Source organism: Hylobates moloch, unplaced genomic scaffold (genome assembly GCF_009828535.3).
Source record: "Hylobates moloch isolate HMO894 unplaced genomic scaffold, HMol_V3 SCAFFOLD_4, whole genome shotgun sequence".
Taxonomy (NCBI): Eukaryota; Metazoa; Chordata; class Mammalia; order Primates; family Hylobatidae; genus Hylobates; species Hylobates moloch.
In genome coordinates this window covers 24,891,689-24,911,830 of record NW_026652279.1, presented here as the reverse complement: position 1 = coordinate 24,911,830, position 20,142 = coordinate 24,891,689, and the positions used below count along the sequence as shown (strand labels likewise).

Below are 20,142 nucleotides of genomic sequence, written 5' to 3'. Positions count from 1 at the left end.
CCACATTTTTGCAAAGCTGCAGAAAAAATGAACGTGATGATTTTTATGCAGATGTGCAAATATTTCTACAATATGCATCGAAGTGGTATTTCAGGGTCACGGTGTCTGCACATCTCAGTGTTCACGGATGTTGCCAAATTTTCCTGTCACTTTGCTAGCTTACATGCCCATATAGAGCGGGCAGAGGGAGAGATTTCTCAGGCTATTCCTTCTTTCTTCCCTCAAATTTTCCCAGCCTAGGATTTCTTTCATTCTTCTCTCTTGTGGAAACTGTCTGTTTTTCAAGATTCAATAGAGATAACATTTGTTGTATATTCCTCTCACTTGACATTAACTCTAGATTTTGACTATTTTTATTTTACTTGTTTATGTCTCTGTCCAGGAGAGTAACTAAGCTTAGAAGGCACACAGGCTGCATGCTCCTTTGTATCCCATAGTGCCTAGCCTAGTCTCTTATCCACAGTGAGTGCCAAGTACAGCAAAGTCTGGTGTTGCTTGAAATTTAGCAATTGCTTGAACACTCCTAAAAAGCACTTGAAAATGATGCCTTTTCAACTCTAAGTAGCAACATGTTCATTCATCAGCAATGTGAATGTGAACATCCAATACAGTGAAAATTATTCTCAATTTTAAAAAATGCCTGTAATATTTTGTATCTAAATTAGCCACTTGGCATTTTTTTCCTGCAGCATTGCACTTAGTCAATGCAGTTAATTAACACATAAAGGTGATAGACCTTATGTATGGTAAATACATCCTGTAATTTTTAAACACATTTCACATATATTCCTAATACAACTATTAGGAGAGGCATGCAGGAAATGTAACTGATAGCGCATACAGGAGACATCTTGTCCTCCTGTAGAGATACTTATTCTTGCTGACTGGAGGAGAGGGAATCACTTGAACTATCTGAAATGCAAAGGCCCATTTTTCACCCCTACATCCCAACACACACACACACACACACACACACACACACGTACGTGTGTGCACATTCTTGTACTCAGTATGCTTTGTGATGTGGCCTCCCTGATCAGCACCACAACACGGGCAAACACACTTCTGCCTCCTCCTTCCTGCCCGATCTCTTTGCTCCCACTGAGAGAGAAGGAAGACACCAAATCAAGCAAGCATGGCAATAGGGCAGCTCTTCTGTAATTAATATCCTAACTCCCTGGGACTTAATGGAAATAATTTGGACACAGATACAGTGTCCTGCTATGTTGCCCAGGCTGGTCTTGAACTCCTAGGCTCAGTTGATCCTCCTACCTTGGCCTCCTGAGTAGCTGGAACTAAAGGTACATGACTTTCTATCACATTTTTAAAGGCCATTTTTCACTTGATGTTGTAGGGATCACTTTCTATGAAAGCCCCAGGAAGCAGCCTTGGTGAGGTTTTAGTGATGGAGGAAAAAAGTGTCCTGAACAAGAATAGGAATGTTCTTCTGTGCTTCCTGAACTCATGGTCCCAACTTATTCACACAGTATGGGAGAGATTGGTCATTGATTATTTTAAAATGTTTATTTTTATTTTAGTATGGCAAGACCAGGAGATCATGAGATAACTGCCATTGAAAAGATAGAACCTTACCCACAGATCCCAAGAGGAAGAGCACACCACACCAAACGAGCCACATGGGAAAGTACCAAGGTCCTTCAGGAGACAGGGGAGATTGAAGGGAAAATGGGGGTGAGAGCTTTTATTGTAATTTCCATGGGAAGGAATGGGCAAGGCCAGGTAGGCAGGATTAGGATTGGCTAGTCTGGATAATTCCACTGGGCTGTGGAGTGTAGAGGTTGTCTCTAGTTTTCTGGCACCTGGCCCTGGGGTGATTAGAGTCAGGGAATAGTGGCCCAGAGTGTGAAAACCTAATCACGGAGGTGGTGGGGATGTGGGGTGTGGATTGGTTGGTTTGCACATGACAGGCAAACTTCCAAGTGAGCTGTTTCCTATTTCTAGGAATTGTCTAACCCTGGGAGAGGCTATTCCTCAAAGGTCAGTAAGGGCCCAGATGTCAAGGCATCAGAATAAAGAAAAAAAAATCAATGATATTCGCTAGGGGATATTTCCCTAGCTGTGACTTGGTCTCAGGAACCCACGTATTGTGTTTTTTGCCCTTCTGTGAATGATATAAGTTGTTCAGCAAATGAGCAGTGTAAAAGGCCACAAACTGGGTATCAGTAATGGAGATATAGAGGCATGGCTAAAAGGGCAGGCAAAGACCCTGATAGCTGCACAGGTTCTGCAGGTCTGTTCCTCCCCCAAGATGCCTTCTATACTGAACTATCAGAAACTTTACAAACTTCTCTGTTTTCACCCAAATTATTACAATTTCTAGACAGTTATTTTTGTTTTTATGAAAAGAGAATGGCACACCAAAATTAGGAATGAAATCAGGGACATTACTTCCAATTCTACAGTAATTATAGGATGAAGAGGAAGTTTTATGAGAAATTTGATGCTAACAAATTAGATCATTTAGACAAAATAGACAAATTTCTTGAAATATACAAATCACCGAAAACATCTCAAGAGAAAACAAATCTATTCGTACTCATATCAAGTAAAGAAATTAAAAAGAAAAACTTTTCACAAATAAAAGTCTAGGCTCAGATAGCTTCCCTGGTGAATTCTGTCAAACATTTAAGAAAAAATAATACTAATTATATGCAAACATTTTCAGAAAAAGAAAAAGGAAACACTCCTCAATTAATTTTATGATGCCTGTATTGCTGTGAAATTAAAACTGGACACAAAAGTTCTTAACAAATTTAGAAAATCAAGTCCAGAAATATATATAAAAAACGTTTACCATGACCAAATGAGTTTATCTCAGGAGTTCAATGTTGGTGTAACATTTGAAAATCAGTTAATGTAATATACCTTATAGATAGACTAAAGGACAAAATGCCATGTCAATACATGTAAAAAAAAAAACACTTGAAAAAATCTAATTCTTATTCATGATAAGAGAAAAAAAATTCGAAACAATCTTAGAAGGAAACTTCCTCAACCTCATAAAGGGTATCTATGAAAAGACTGCAGCTAACATCATTTTTAATGATGAAAAATGAATCCCTCGCCTTTGATTAGAAACCAAACAAAGCTGTCCTCTCTCATGACTTCTACTCAACAATGTACAGGAGGCTCTAGTCAGTGCAAAAAGGCAAGAAAATAAATTAAAGCCATACAGATGGCAAATTTAAAAACTATCAGTATTTGTAGATGACCTAATCTTACATGTAAAAAATACTAAGGAATCTATAAAATGGCTATAATTAATAGTTATGTTTAGTAAGACAGCAGGATTCAAAATAAATAAAAATCAATTGTATTTCTACATACTAAAAAACATCTGAAAATAAAACTAAGAAAACAGTTCAATTCACTATAATATAAACAAGGATAAAATAAACAAGAATAAATTTAACAAAATACACCCAAGACCTATACAGTGAAAATTATAAAACATTGCAGAAGAAAGTTAAGATTTAAATAGACGTACTACGTTTATGGATTGAAATACTTGATATCATTAAGATGGCATTTCTCAAATTTGTCACTAGATTCAATACAGTATCTATCAAAATCCTAACAGACTATTTCCGACTGTGGTAAGTTTTGGTTACATTTAATAGGTGTTCTGTAGGGACTTTTTTTTTTTTTTTTTTTGGAGACAGAGTCTGTCTCTGTCACCTAGGCTGGAGTGCAGTGGCACGATCTCCGTTCACTGCAACATCCACCTCCTGGGTTCAAGTGAGCACATTCAGCTAATTTTTGTAATTTTAGTGGAGACGTTTTAGTAGAGACATTTCATCATATGGGCCAGGCTGGTCTTGAACTCCTGACTCCTAATCTGCCCGACTCAGCCTTCCAAGGAGCTGGGATTAGAGGTGTGAGCAACCATGCCCAGATTCCTTTGGAGTTTTTCCTCAGCTTTTTCATCCTGTTTTCATTCCCCATCTGTTCTTACATGTTATTTACTTTTTTTATTGGGGCCCTGTCTTAGTCTATCCATGTTGCTACAAAAATGAAGACTGGGTAATTTGTAAACAATATTTATTTCCCACAGTTCTGGGGCTGAAAAGTCCAAGATCAAGGTACCAGGAGGTTCAATGTCTGCTATGGGCGGCTGTCTCTGCTTCAAGATGCGCTGTTGAATGCTGTGTCCCTTGGAAGGGATAAACGCCGTGTCCTCATGTAGCAGAAGAGATGGAAGGGCAAAAAAAGGCCGAATGCTGTGTGAAGCCTCTTTTATAAGGGCCTTAATCACATGTAGGAGGGAGAAGCTCTCATGACCTAATTACTTCCTAAAGGCCCTACCCCTTAATACTATTACACTGAAGATTAAGTTTTAACATTAATTTTGGAGGGGACAAAACATTTAAACCTTAGTAGGCCCTACCATATGAATCATAGTTATTTTAAATTTCATGTGTCACGCAGACATCTGATTCTGAGGCTTGCTTTGTCTCTTAAGACTTCTGTTGTTGTTTGTTTGTTGGCATGCCTTGTAATTTTTTTCTTGAAAGTCAGATACATTGTATTGAGTACTAGGAATTAAGGTAAACAGGCTTTAGTGTGAGATTTCATGTTAATCTGGCTAGGAGTTAGGCTGTTTTTAATCTTTTTTGTTAACTATAAATGCTAGAGGCTTGACATTCCTCTTGAGATGCCTTTGCTTCTGTCTTCGCTGTTGACTTTGAGCCGCCTTACATTTACCACCTCAGACAGAGTCGGCACCATGCTCTATTTACCTGTAACATGGGAGCCCTGTTGATGCAGTGGTAAGGTGGGGGGAAGTAGAATGTTTTTTAGCCTTCTGATTAAATCTCAGTCTTTTAGTGAGCCTGACATTCAGGGGTGTGACAGTAACAGAAGTCTCTCCAGCACTTCTGCCCGCATCCTGTACCCCTTCCCTGGCTGCAGTATTCTAAATGAATTTCCTTGCAGCCCTGACCCATGTTGACTAAGTTATTTACTCTTTTTGGTGAAACAGGATGGCTAGATGATACTTAACATGAAAGAAATGCCTTTCTCCAAGCTGAGATAAAGCCTCCAAAATCTTTTCTGCTGTAGAGAAAGCCATTCCTATGGATTTCATAATGGTTACTCTTCTCCTGCTTCTGTCGGAGCTCAGAGAAGAGCTTTCTTGGATCTTTAGCTTGAGAATCTCATAGGGTTCCTGGAAATAAAGTCCAGGTAGGTTCTTTCTGCCAACCCAGACTGCAGCCCTGAAGCAATTAAAAACATAAAGGAAATTTGCACACAAAAATGTCTAGGTTCAGATAGTTTCACTGGTGAATTCTATCAAGGAAGAAATAATACCAATCCTACACAAACTCTTTGGAAAAAAAAAAAAAATGAACACTCCCCAACTTACTTTTTTTTTTTTTTGAAATGGAGTCTTGCTGTGTTGCCCAGGCTGGAGTGCAGTGGCACGATATTGGCTCACTGCAACCTCCGCCTCCTGGGTTCAAGCAATTCTCCTGCTTCAGTCTCCGTGAGTAGCTGAGACTACAGGCATGCACCAGCATGCCCAGCTGATTTTCTGTGTGTGTTTTTAGTAGAGATGAAGTTTCACCATGTTGGCCAGCCTAATCTCAAACTCTTGACCTCAGGTAATCCACCTGCCTCAGTGTCCCAAGGTGCTGGGATTACAGGCGTGAGTCACTGTGCCCAGCCCCCCAATTTTTTTTTTTGTAATGCCAGGATCATTGTGATATATGCTAGTCCACAATAGACCTCTAGCCATTAATCAACATGGCCATTTGAGTGTTTCTACCAGTTTGTGTCTCCGTGGACTCCTGCTCCAGACAAGCAGATCTTAGCTGTGATCCACTATGTGCACCTGACTCCCTGGATTTCAGGATGGTGGTTTGCTCTGTGACCTCCGTTTTCCAACAGGTCCAAAATAGGACACTAATTTTGCATATATCCAGCTTTCTTCTGTTAGAAAGACGAAAATGTTGACTTCCAAGTTCTTTTCATATCAAAGTTGAAACTGGGAACCCACATATATTTTTTTAGTCCTCTAACCCAAGATGGTAGATAATGTTACTATCCCCGTTTTACAACTTGTGGAAACTGAGTGCAGAGAGATTGGGATTTTGCCCATGATGGTGAGAGGTGAAGCCAGCTAGACTTCTGGGTCGGGTGGAGACTTGGAGAACTTTTCTGTCTTAAAAGAGGATTGTAAAATGGACCAATCAGCACTCTGTAAAATGGACCAAAATGCATCAATCAGCACTCTGTAGCTAGGATTGTAAAACGCACCAATCAGCGCTCTGGCTAGCTAGAGGTTTGTAAAATGTGCCAATCAGCACTCTGTAAAAATGCACCAATCAGTTCTCTGTGGCTAGCTAGAGGTTTGTAACATGGACCAATCAGCACTCTGTAAAATGGACCAATCAGTGCTCTGTAAAATGGACCAATCAGCAGGATGTAGGTGGGGACAAATAAGGGAGTAAAAGCTGGCAACCCCAGCCAGCAGCAGCAACCCGCTTGGGTCCTCTTTTAGGTTGTGGAAGGTTTGTTCTTCGCTCTTGCAATAAATCGTGCTGCTTTTCACTCTTTGGATCTGTACCATCTTTAAGAGATGGAATACTCACCATGAAGGTCTGCGGCTCCATTCTTGAAGTCAGTGAGACCACAAACCCATCAGAAGCAACAAACTCTGGACACAATGGCACAATGGTCAGTGGTAGAGTCAGGCTTTAAATTAATTAAATTTATTTCCTTTTACTAAGTACCCCAAATACATTTCCTGTTTTCTATGCACTAGATTAACTGCATTAATTCTTCTGTGGTCATTAATGCCTAGTCAATGCTGTTTTCTAGTGAGCATTAAATATAATGTTTTTAAGTCACTTAACCCAGTACCTGACACAAAGTAAGTGATCAGTAAATAATGGAAGTGCTGTCTATTGCTCTTATTATATCATTTATTCCTCACAGTGACTCTAGGAGATAGAATTCTCTACCTGCCATTTATAGGAGAGGTACCACCTCCAGGGTCTGTTGGAATTGGGCTGAGATATACCCTAGGCATCGCAATTTTTACAAGCTGCTCAGAAAATTCAAATGGGAAGCTAAAATGGAGAAGCACAGCTCTAAAAGGTATGTTGATCAACTCATCCCATTGGTGCCATGAGGAAGGAAGGACTAATCTTGCCAGATTTATTTTTTTCCAAAACAGAAGCTGAAAATTTGAGTCACAATGAGAAACTTCCTAACTTAAAGTTGTCTCAAACCTTATTTTTAACAACACATAGAATTTTGGAAGCTCAATATGGGACTGATAATTGGCAAGCAATGTATTTGAAGTTAAGTTGTGGAGAACCAATTGGCTCCCTGATTAGAACAGTGGTTCTCAAAGCGTGGAACATGGACCAACAGCATCAGGGTCACCTGGGAGGTTGTTAGAAAGGGAAATTCTCAGACCCCAGCCCAGACGCACTGAAACAGACACTCCCACTCCTGGAGTGAGGCCCAGAGCTTGCATTTCCATCAGCCCTCTAGGTAATGCTGATGCCCACTGAAGTTTGAGAACCACTGGGTTTTTTATCATGTATCATTTTATCATGTTCTTCTTGCTTCCATAGTAGTAGAGGAAACCAATGAAAGAACAAAATAGTCATCACAACATCAAACTTCAACTGAGGTACGAGTTTGTGGAAATACCGAGTTTCAGGAGAGACAGATCCTCCCCTTTAAATCCAGTTTGAAATCCAAGTCAGAGAAAGCTGTACTGAGGTAGTGGAACTTTATTTTGTTCAGATCCCACCTCTGCTATTTGCATCTCAAAAAACCTATTAAATCAGCCCAGTGCAAGATCTACAGGAAGCACCCTACCATTTCAGCTACTTGAACTACAAAGGGAAGGGAAGGTGCATGACTATGGTTAGAGCAGGGAAGACTATTTATGGTATAAAGGAGGTGAGCCATGGAAAGTGTTTACAAGCTGAGTCATAAAATATGTTAAAAGATAAGTGATACGGAAACGTGTGTGCCAGACTCCATAGTTTCAGTATATTCATTTCCCAGGTTAAACACACACACATACACAAGATCACACTTACACAAGTACACATGCATTCATGTAAATATATGGTGTGTGTAAAATGCACGTGTGTGTGGGGGGAAGCATGTGGAATATGCTATAAGAACTATAGGCAGTTGATGTAAACTCTTCAAGACAGAAAATGTTTCAGGGTACAGTATAAGAGTGCTGACAAAATCTCAAAATCAGACTAGCATGTGAATTGGGAGGCTTGACAAGAGCACATTGCCACTGGCTGCTTACAGCCAGAGTACAGTATTGCATAGTAGTTGACATTGGGTGCTTTGGATTCAGACATCCAGGATTTACCTCTTGCTTCACTTTGAAGGGTATTTGAGTTTGGAACAGGTAACTTAACTACGTCATTGGTAAAACTAGACTAATGTGAAGTTTTTGAAACTGTGTGTGTGTTTGTGTATGTGTTCATGGTAGCAGCCACTAGTTAGCACTTACAGGGAAAAAAACTTATTGAGTGCCTATGTATCAGACACAGTGCTAAGCATTGGGGATACTGCTTGCAGTCGCTTATTCAGGAAAGACAGAGGCTGAGCAAAGAATTATAGGTATACAGAGTGTTTTTAAAAAGTGAGACTGCTGTGGGATTGCAATAGGAAAATAAATCAGAGTCTGAAAGTGACTTAAATCTTAGTAAACAGTATTGGAAGGTAAATGAGAAATGCTAGGTGAGTTGCTCTCTACCTTTGGTGAGTGGCAGAATCTACTGGAATACTTGTTAGAAATGCAAAGGACTGACTTCCTCCAATGCAAGTGCCCACACCTCCAGTTGCTAACCCCTGACAATGACTCAGCTAAAAAGGCAACAGGATTATTGAGGTGTTGGAGCTGATCAGAATCTTAACTGTGGTGATGGGTACACAAACCTACTCAGATGAAAACATTCTAGAGCATGAAACATACATGCACATGTACACGTTAGGACAAATACAACTGGAAAAATCTGAATAAGAGCTTAAAAAGGAATCCTGTGGGCAGATCTTCTTCCTGGAGATTTGGGAGTTAGAGTGGAGTGGAGATGGGGTGTCATATTTTTTAATATCCCAGGTCATTCTAATATTGATCCAGAGTTGAGAGCCATTGTGAAGAGTAATGGAAAGCCACAGTAAGGTTTAACCAGGGATGTGTCTTGATCACATTTTCGTTTGAACATCACTCTGGGTATAATGAGAAAATGGAATATAGAGCAAGAACAAGGAAGGAACTAGGAGGCCATTGAGGTAATCCAGGGAGTGATGATGTCTTGCAAAAGCAAAATGAGAGTAGGGATAGATATGTGGTTTTTAAATTTTATGACTGACATGATCTAGTAATTGACTGGCATAAGACTGCAGAAGAAGAGTTTTTGAGACCCATGTGTTCTGACACTCCAGGGGAGACTGGAAGTTAAAGGAGAACGATTCTGAAGTTAAAAGTGAAGCTTAATTAATCAATGAGAAAGAGAATCAGAAAAACTCATTTGAGTCTGTGACTTGCAAAGTCCAGAATCAAAGGAAAGGGACAAGGATGCGCCACTGAGGCCTGAACTTTACAGCCAGAGGCCAAGACAAGTGTTTTAGGGGACTTAGAATGTGACTAGGAAATCTTGATACTATAGCTTTCCCTAAAATCAACAAGAAGAGGACACAGCATGGTGAAAATACTCTATTAGTGTGGCTTGTTAAGAGGTATGGTGCCCAGAGGAATGGAAAGAGGATAATTAGAAGAGGGAAACTGAAAGTGATGAGAACTGCAAGGAGGATAATTATAATAGCAAGGTGTGGAGTCATTACAGGCCAGAATTAGAGGGATAGCAGTGAGACTGGAAGGAAGGGGGTAATTACAGGTGGAATTATAAGGGAAAAGTCAACAGGACCAGATGGCTGATTGAAAGTGGAGAGCCATAGGAAGGAGGCCAAGAGCCAAAAGGACATAGAACCATGGCAAGAGCACAGAAAAACAGGAAGTAGGATGGCAGTAGGTTTCGTAGGACAATAGAAGAGTTTGGTTTGTGATGTGTTAGTTGGACGTGATGGTGGGGGAGAGACATGAAAGTGCCCATTCAGGATGACAGCTAGAGAGAGGAGGCATGGGGTGGTGGCTAAAGGGTGTCCTCAGGGCAATGGCCAAGCACAAGAAGCACCCAGGTTGAACATGGTGTTTGCTCCTTGTATTCAGTGTTGGTGTAGCACAACATGAACTAGAGGAGGCTCGATTCACCAAGATTAACAAAGATGAGGCTTTGCTAGCAGACTTCTAGGCAGTTGCAGGATGGCAGATGCTGAGGCAAACAAAATCAGAGGTGATCATTTGCAGTGGAGGTCTTCCATGAATACATTAGAGCAAAGGCCGAAGAACTCCGGATGCCAATTAGAAGTGGCAGGGGAGGGGGCTGGCTTATGCTGCTTCTGCTACCCACCCTTACTCATTACTGCAAATCACAAGTTTTGGTGTTCAAGTTCAGCGGTTGACAGAGGACTGCTGATATGCCAAATCCAGCTCACCCTGTGTTTTTGGTAAATTGTTATTGGAACACAGCTGTGCCTGCTCATTTACATATTGTGTGTGGCTACTTTTGCGCTATAACAGAAGTTGAAGAGATGTGACAGAGACCATATTAGCCACAAAACCTAAAACATTTACTATCTGGCCCTTTGTGGAAAATGTTTGCTAGCCTCTCCTCTAGTTCACTGGTGTCCACTCCAGTATGTGGCTTAGAGAGTCTTCCACCATCAGTTACCCCAATACTATATTCATCTGTTCATTCCTGCCCACCAGATTATTTGCCTATGCTAGGGTTGTCCAATCTTTTGGTTTTCCTGGGCCACGCTGAAAGAAGAATTGTCTTCGGCCATACATAAAATACATTAACAATAGCTGATGAGCTAAAAAAAAAAAATCGTCAAATCTCACAATGTTTTAAGAAAGTTTACAAATTTGTGTTAGGCCACATTCAAAGCTGTCCCAGGCTGCATATGGCCTGCGGGCCATGGGTTGAACAACCTTCCTGTATACAATCTTATTTAAAATTTTATGCAGACTAAGTCTCTCAACCTGTGTGCATGGAACAAGTGGTTGTCCCTCAGCCTTCACTCGTGTTTTCCCTACTTGGGTGGGATTGATCCTGTGACCTTTCCATTATTACTAATTTAGAGTCAGCTCTTTTTTTATTATTATACTTTAAGTTTTAGGGTACATGTGCACACCTGCAGTTTTGTTACATATGTATACATGTGCCATGTTGGTGTGCTGCACCCATTAACTCGTCATTTAACATTAGGTACATGTCCTAAGACCATCCCTCCCCCTCCCCCCACCCCACAACAGGCCCCTGTGTGTGATGTTCCCTTTCCTGTGTCCATGTGTTCTCATTGTTCAATTCCCACCTATGAGTGAGAACATGTGGTGTTTGTTTTTTTGTCCTTGGGATAGTTTGCTGAGAATGATGATTTCCAGCTTCATCCATGTCCCTACAAAGGACATGGACTCATCATTTTTTATGGCTGCATATTATTCCATGGTGTATATGTGCCACATTTTCTTAATCCAGTCTATCACTGGTGGACATTTGGGTTGGTTCCAAGTCTTTGCTATTGTGAATAGTGCTGCAGTAAACATATGTGTGCATGTGTCTTTATAGCAGCATGATTTATAATCCTTTGGGTATATACCCAGTAATGAGATGGCTGGGTCAAATGGTATTTCTAGTTCTAGATCCCTGAGGAATCACCACACTGACTTCCACAATGGTTGAAGTAGTTTACAGTCCTACCAACAGTGTAAAAGCGTTCCTTTTTCTCCACATCCTCTCCAGCACCTGTTGTTTCCTGACTGTTTAATGATCACCATTCTAACTGGTATGAGATGGTATCTCATTGTGGTTTTGATTTGCATTTCTCTGATGACCAGTGATGATGAGCATTTTTTCATGTGTTTTTTGGCTGCATAAATGTCTTCTTTTGAGAAGTGTCTGTTCATATCCTTTGCCCACTTGTTGATGGTATTGTTTGTTATTTTCTTGTAAATTTGTTTGAGTTCATTGTAGATTCTGGATATTAGCCCTTTTTCAGATGAGTAGATTGCAAAAATTTTCTCCCATTCTGTAGGTTGCCTGTTCACTCTGGTGGTAGTTTCTTTTGCTGTGCAGAAGCTCTTTAGTTTAATTAGATCCCATTTGTCAATTTTGTCTTTTATTGCCATTGCTTTTGGTGTTTTAGACATGAAGTCCTTGCCCATGCCTATGTCCTGAATGGTATTGCCTAGGTTTTCTTCTAGGGTTTTTATGGTTTTAGGTCTAACATGTAAGTCTTTAGTCCATCTTGAATTAATTTTTGTGTAAGGTGTAAGGAAGTGATCCAGTTTCAGCTTTCTACCTATGGCTAGCCAGTTTTCCCAGCACCATTTATTAAATAGGGAATCCTTTCCCCATTGCTTGTTTTTGTCAGGTTTGTCAAATATCAGATAGTTGTAGATATATGGCATTATTTCTGAGGGCTCTGTTCTGTTCCATTGGTCTATATCTCTGTTTTGGTACCAGTACCATACTCTTTTGGTTACTGTAGCCTTGTAGTATAGTTTGAAGTCAGGTAGCACGATGCCTCCAGCTTTGTTCTTTTGGCTTAGGATTGACTTGGCAATGTGGGCTCTTTTTCAGTTCCATATGAACTTTAAAGTAGTTTTTTCCAATTCTGTGAAGAAAGTCATTGGTAGCTCGATGGGGATGGCACTGAATCTATAAATTACCTTGGGCAGTATGGCCATTTTCATGATATTGATTCTTCCTACCCATGAGCATGGAATGTTCTTCCATTTGTTACCTCTTTTATTTCATTGAGCAGTGGTTTGTAGTTCTCCTTGAAGAGATCCTTCACATCCCTTGTAAGTTGGATTCCTAGGTATTTTATTCTCTTTGAAGCAATTGTGAATGGGAGTTCACTCATGATTTGGTTCTCTGTTTGTCTGTTATTGATGTATAAGAATGCTTGTGATTTTTGCACATTGATTTTGTATCCTGAGACTTTGCTGAAATTGCTTATCAGCTTAAGGAGATTTTGGGCTGAGACAATGGGGTTTTCTAGATATACAATCATGTCATCTGCAAACAGGGACAATTTGACTTCCTCTTTTCCTAATTGAATACCCTTTATTTCTTTCTCCTGCCTGATTGCCCTGGCCAGAACTTCCAACCCTATGTTGAATAGGAGTGGTGAGAGAGGGCATCCCTGTCTTGTGCCAGTTTTCAAAGGGAATGCTTCCAGTTTTTGCCCATTCAGTATGATATTGGCTGTGGGTTTGTCATAGATAGCTCTTACTATTTTGAGATACATCCCATCAATACCTAATTTATTGAGAGTTTTTAGCATGAAGGGTTGTTGAATTTTGTCAAAGGCCTTCGAGACTAATAAAGAAGACAGAAGAATCAAATAGATGCAATAAAAAATGATAAAGGGGATATCACCACCAATCCCACTGAAATACAATCTACCATCAGAGAATATTATAAACACCTCTATGCAAATAAACTAGAAAATCTAGAAGAAATGGGTAAATTCCTCAACACATACGCCCTCCCAAGAATAAAGCAGAAAGAAGTTGAATCTCTGAATAGACCAATAGCAGGCTCTGAAATTGAGGCAATAATTAATAGCTTACCAACCAAAAACAGTCTGGGACCAGACGGATTCACAGCTGAATTCTACCAGAGGTACAAGGAGGAGCTGGTCCCACTTCTTCTGAAACTATTCCAATCAATAGAAAAACAGAGAATCCTCCCTAACTCATTTTATGAGGCCAGCATCATTCTGATACCAAAGCCTGACAGAGACACAACAAAAAAAGAAAATTTTAGGCCAATATCCCTGATGAACATCGATGCAAAAATCCTCAATAAAATACTGTCAAACCAAATCCAGCAGCACATCAAAAAGCTTATCCACCATGATCGAGTGGGCTTCATCCCTGGGATGCAAGGCTGGTTCAACATACGCAAATCAATAAACCTAATCCAGCATATAAACAGAACCAAAGACAAAAACCACATGATTATCTCAATAGAGTCAGCTCTTGACCCTTAAGGGTGAAGTTCTGTTTGAGGAGATTAGAGAAACATTCTCTCTTCCCATGTATGTGCATATCAAAGGGTTTAGCCCCAGGAGCTGCTGAGAGAGCCCAGACTGAGAAGCGGGGAGGAAAGCACCAAAAGAATGTTAGGGAGATTGAGCCATGATTCCAAAACCATCAGAAACCTCAGATCAACCTGAATCCTGCCCAGCCTCTGGGCTTCATGGTTTTGGTTATGTGAACAAATAACATCCTTCATCATTTCATTCAGTTTGGACTGGGTATCCAGCAACAGGCCATATAATATTGAAACCACCTTTGCAAAATTATAACTGAGGAAGTTATGACAGTGAAAGAAATCAGACCTAACCAACTCCATTTTGCTTCTAACTTTAAACTGTCCTCGTTTATTACTGGATATAGGCTGAACTAACTTTGGGAAGGAAATCCATTTATAGTTTGACTCTGAAAGAAAATTGGTAACAGTCCTTTCCTGAAAAGACCCCCATCTTGCCTGGGGACGTGTCTGCCTTTGCAGGACTAACAAATTAACTACAAGATTAGAAATTACAGTTTAGGGGTCATGGAGCCTCTGGCTCCAAGTGTCTGAACCTTCCCAAATTGCTCCTGGGGATAACATTACTATTGTAAAACCTAAGATCAGTGCTTGAGATATTTTGCAGACCCTGCACTCAGTGGATCAGCTGACACCACCCAGACCAGTAATCTGGCTCAATCAGTTACGCCATCCCACCCAGAAACAGAAGATAGCAAGAAAAACTCACTTGGACCCACTCTATGATTCCATCTCCAGCCTGACCAATCAGTACTCTCCCCTTCCCAAGCCCCTACCCACCAATGTGTCTTTAAAAACTCTGATCCCCGAATACTCAGGAGACTGATTTGAGTAATAATAAAACTCCGGTCTCCTGCACAGCCGGTTCTATGTGAATTACTCTTTCTCCATTGCAATTTCCCTGTGTTGATAAATCAGCTCTGTCTAGGCAGTGGGCAAAGTGAACCCACTGGGTGGTTAAAATGAGTCTTAAATGACTAACATGGAAACATCTAACATAGATACATCTCAGTTTACCTTAGTGATGCCACTGGGGGAGCCCCATCCCCTCACCAGTGCCTAGTGGGGGATCTTGTGAGAGCCCTCCTCACAGTGCTTTTCCTGGGCTCAGCCCTCTACCAGCTGCTTTGGCCTCCATCCCTGCATGTCGCTCAGAATTGCTTCTGGCCACTGTGCCACGGTGGGGTTTATTTTGGTCAATGCATGGATGTTCCTCGTGCAGGTTGGTCTTATTGGACAGCTTAGCAACAGCCTTCACTGTTCAGGTACTTGGTCCTTTCGTCCAATTAAAATATCTTTGGTAAGTATCCTTTGGTTCTAAGGAGCAGCAACTGACACTGGCAGTTTTCAGGAAAAAAAAAAAAAGGCTTTATTATGGAAGGGTACTGGGTAGCTCATATGATGGACAGAAAAGCTGGATCATCACTACAGCTTGGAAAGGGCAGGATTCTGGAAGCTCTCAAGGTTTGGTAAGCAAGAATTAAAGACACACTATTTAGGATCCAGATGTTGAAGCCACCCCAGCCTTCTTGTTCCCTTGTGTCTCTGCTCAAAATTCAAATTCCCAAAGGAAGAGAGAGGCCTTGGGTTACATAGGAAGGCAGAGCTTTGATGGATAAACTCTCCTAAATCGTTTGTAGTGGAGGAAGGATGGTTAGCCAAAAGAAATTTTGCCATGACTACCAAAAGAAGGGAGGAGGAGGATGCACAGGAAAAGAATTGTCAGTGATAAAACTCTGCCTGATTGCACAGGGGCCACGTTCAGGGACACTTTTGTCACTTAAATCAGCATTTCTCAAACTTTAGTATGCCTCAGGATGTCCTGGAGGGCTTGTCACAACACAGATGCCTGGGCTTCTCACCTCCATTCTGATGCAGTTGCCCTGGGGTGAGAACCTGAGATTCTGCATTTCTAGAAAATTATTTAAATGATACTGATGTGGCTAGTCAGAGGCGCAGACTTTGAGACTCACTATCTTGTACACATTGTATTCTTTTTCAGAATTTTAGTTAAAAAAACTTCCTAGGAATAATGCCTCAGTGTTTGTGCTTGGGAGAAATTTAAGCTCTCTTCCTTGTTGTAGCTCAACAGTTTTTAACTCCATCTTTTACTTGTTAGTGGTAGTGGGTGAGTGTCTTTTAAATTTTCTTTGAATATACCTCACCTAATCTTCTTGAGAAGATGCCTTTGTTTTTACTCAGCTTTAAGGTCCGTGTTAAAACCTGTGATGAAAATCAAGTCCTTGGGTGTGTTGAAGTCCATCCATTTTGACAGCTACAGTCAAACTCCAAATAACTTCAGAGGACTCGAGGGAATTTGTTCCTGAAAATATTTTGGCAGGTGCTTATTCTCTTGAAAAAAAAAGTCTTAACATCTGAAAAATATCTCTTAACCATACAGATTATTTGCCATTGCTCATAGAAAGAGGGAAAGTAAGTTAATTTGAAAGCGCTGCAAATTTTAGCGAATCTCTAATAGATTGCTTGATTATAGAAGATGTTCATGGCCCAGGAAGGATTGCTGAAGGTGCTCTGGTGACTTCATCTTTTTGAAGATAATGTCCAGAGAGGGAAAGTAACTTTCCCTGTTAGTTTATTAGTTTGTTCTGCATTGCTATAAATTACCTGACTGGATAATTTATAAAGAAAAGTGGTTTACTTGGCTCAGGGTTCAGCAGGCTACCCAGGAAGCATGATGCTGGCATGTGCTTTTGATGAGGTCTCAGGAAGCTTACAGTCATGGCAGAAGGCTAGAGAAGAGCAGACGTGTCACATGGTGAGAATGGAAGGAAAAAGGAGAGTGGAAGGTGCCAGGCTGCTTTAAACAACCAGCTGTCACCTGAACTCACAGAGCAAGAACTCACTCGTTACCATGGGGAGGGCACCAAGCTATTTATTTATGAAGGATCCACCCCCAATAACCTAAATACTTCCCACCAGGTCCCACCTTTAACATTGGGGAATCACATTTCAACATGAGATTCACTGGGGCAAATGTCTAGACAACATCATAACTTGACCAAAGATCACAGTAAAGGTCAGAAGTACAACAGGATTTCACATCCCTGGTTCCCAGCTTTGACGATGATGGCGGTAACAACAATGGTGGTGTGATCACTGTCGCCACTATTAGCATTTTTATGGGGCACAATAGCAGTGGTAGTTCCCATTTACTGAGTTTACAGTTGGCCAGATTATGTTAAGTGCTTAATATATATTCTGTAGGTCAGGGGGCAGAAAACAATGTCTGTGTCCCATTTCAGTAAGTGAATCTTCCAGTGGCACATGGCCATGTTCATGTGTTTGTGCATTGTCCTTTGCTGATTTTGTGCTACCATGGCAGGGTTGTGTAGTTGCAGTGGAGACTGGCCCACAAAGCCTGAAATATCTACTGCCTGGCTGTTTATGGAAAAAAGATCTGACTCCTGCTCTGAGTCGTTTCTGACATCAGCCTGTGGAGTCAGCATTACTATGCCATTTTACTAATGAGGAGATAGAGAAGCAAAGAGAAACTTGCCCCCAGGTTACAAACATCATGGAGATGGGATCCAAATTAAAGTTCATCAGCCTCCAAAATTTGTTTCCTGTATTTCTGCACAATCCCTGATGAATATGGCTAATTGTATGGACCATGTCTTATTGTAGTAATATAATGAATTATAATGTGACATTTTTTTCTCCTTTGAACAAAATAAAGTGACATTTTAAAACCAAATAACAAGAATTGGTCTCTGCAGGATAATCACATCACATTGGCATATTTACTTTTAAAAGTAAATTATGTTTTATGGTGGTTGTTAAGTTAATGAAATTATCATACTACCAACTAAGTGGATTTTATTATCATAGGCTTTTTGCAGGGCACCTGAGCCTTGACTGCTGCCCAACGAAATAACTGATTGCCAAGAGGGAATTTGAGCCCTAAGGCCTGAGTTGCCTCAGTAGCTGTATGCTTGCATGTAGCTGGTGCTAATTACCTCATTCAAGCAGGTGTTCTGTGTTGCTTTTAAAATTTCTAGCTTGATCTTTTAATTCAGGGAATTTCCATCTTTATGTTACTCCACCGTCATATAGGAATGTTTTACATATATATGTAAATACGTATTTACATATATATGTATTTACATATATAGGTATTTACATATATAGGTATTTACATATATATAGGTATTTACATATATATATATGTATTTCAATGTGAGGCCAGTGCTGAGAAACACTATAAAGAATGTTTTAGGCTGGGCACAGTGGCTCATGCCTGTAATCCCAGCATTTTGGGAGTCTGAGGTGGGCAGATCACGAGGTCAGGAGTTTGATACCAGTCTAGCCAACATAGTGAAACCCTGTCTCTACTAAAAATACAAAAGGTCAGCCGGGTGTTGTGGTGTGCATCTGTAATCCCAGCTATTCAGGAGGCTGAGGCAGGAGGATCGCTTGAACCCGGGAGGCAGAGGTTGCAGTGAGCCAAGATCGTGCTGCTGCACTCCATCCTGGGTGACAGAGCAAGACTCTGTCTCAAAAAAAAAAATGCTTTTAGCAATGACATATTTGAAGTCCTGTAACCCTGGGTTATGGTCCTCTTGGCAGCAGGCAAGTTAACAGTTTCTTACTTGAATAAGCAGCTGAGGAATTTCACATATTGTCATGAAGTTTTTATTTCCCACTCTGGGCATCCATTTCTATTTTTTCTTATCACCTGGTCCACATTCACTTGACCATCTTTAGGAAAAAGGACTACATAGTATAGATTGGGAATGTAAATTAGACACAGTCAGACAGTACTTATTGGGTGGGGGGCAAAAAAGTGAATAATCCAAAATCTGAGGAAAGTTAAAACATTGTTTCTTAATTTATTAGAGAGCAGCTGCTTCTAAATTACTAGGAGCCCTGGTTAAATTGCAGATTCCTGGGCCCTACTCCAGATTTACTGAATTAGAATTTCTAGGGAGGGGGCCTGGGGAGCTATATTTTTTAAATGCTGTAAAGGTAGTTCTTATACGTACTAAGTTGTGAGAATGGAATATAGCAAGACATAAGTTTCTATTGCCGTGTGAATGCTCCTAGGTTGAAAGAGGGAAGGTAAAAGCACACAGGTATATTCAGCTCACAAAATGTTCCATTCATCTGTATCATGTGTTATGTATTTGCACATACACATTACTCACACATGCATCTGCATGCATATACAAGTGTGTGTGTATATCTATATATAGATATACACACTTTTTTTTTTTTTTTTTTGAAACAGTCTCACTCTGTTGCTCAGGCTGGAGTGCAGTGGTGTGATTTCGGCTCACTGCAACCTCGGCCTCCTGGCTTCAAGTGATTCTCCTGCCTCAGCCTCCCAAGTAGCTGGGATTACAGGTACCTGCCACCACGCCTGGCTAATTTTTGTATTTTTAGTAGAGACAGGGTTTCACCATGTTGGCCAGCTGGTCTCTAACTCCTGACCTCAGGTGATCCACCTGCCTTGGCCTCCCAAAGTGCTGGGATTACAGGTGTGAGCTGCCACGTCCGGCCACAACTATCTTTTCAAAAGGCCTCACCTCATTGTATCACCACCTATATATAGTTCTCTACTTCCTTTTCCTTATTTGAGATTATTTTGTTTTTTTGCCTGACTTGCTCTATAAGGATATAAAGGTATTAAGGATAGTCTCTAGCTTGTTTGCTGATAAGCTTCCAGTGCCTAAAACAGTGTCTGGCTGATAGCAGACACTCAGAAAATACCTATTGAATCAATAAATGCTTTCATCTAGGCATCCCTGGCAGATTCAGCTTCCTAATTCTGTATTCCTCTGGCTTATGTTGAATTTACCCATGTGGGGTCTATAATGGGAGCTAATGGGAGGTTTTAGTATGCATATTGAGTTGCTAAGAAATGCCAGTTTGGGAGCCAGGTGTGGTGGTGCACACCTGTAGTCCGAGCTACTTAGGAGGTTGAGGC

General features: G+C 40.6%; 1 long non-coding RNA gene across 4 annotated transcripts in view; it reads left to right on the top strand.

The window, feature by feature from the left end:
- Positions 1 to 20,142, top strand: part of LOC131383216 (uncharacterized) — a 273,602-nt gene that overhangs the window by 85,682 nt on the left and 167,778 nt on the right. Inside the window, exon 2 of one of the 4 annotated variants that reach the window (XR_009213055.1) lies at positions 6,961 to 7,122. The exons of the other annotated variants lie outside the window; for them this stretch is intronic. This is a non-coding gene — a long non-coding RNA (uncharacterized LOC131383216). The remainder of the gene's footprint in view (positions 1 to 6,960; positions 7,123 to 20,142) is intronic. 4 annotated transcript variants of the gene reach the window in all.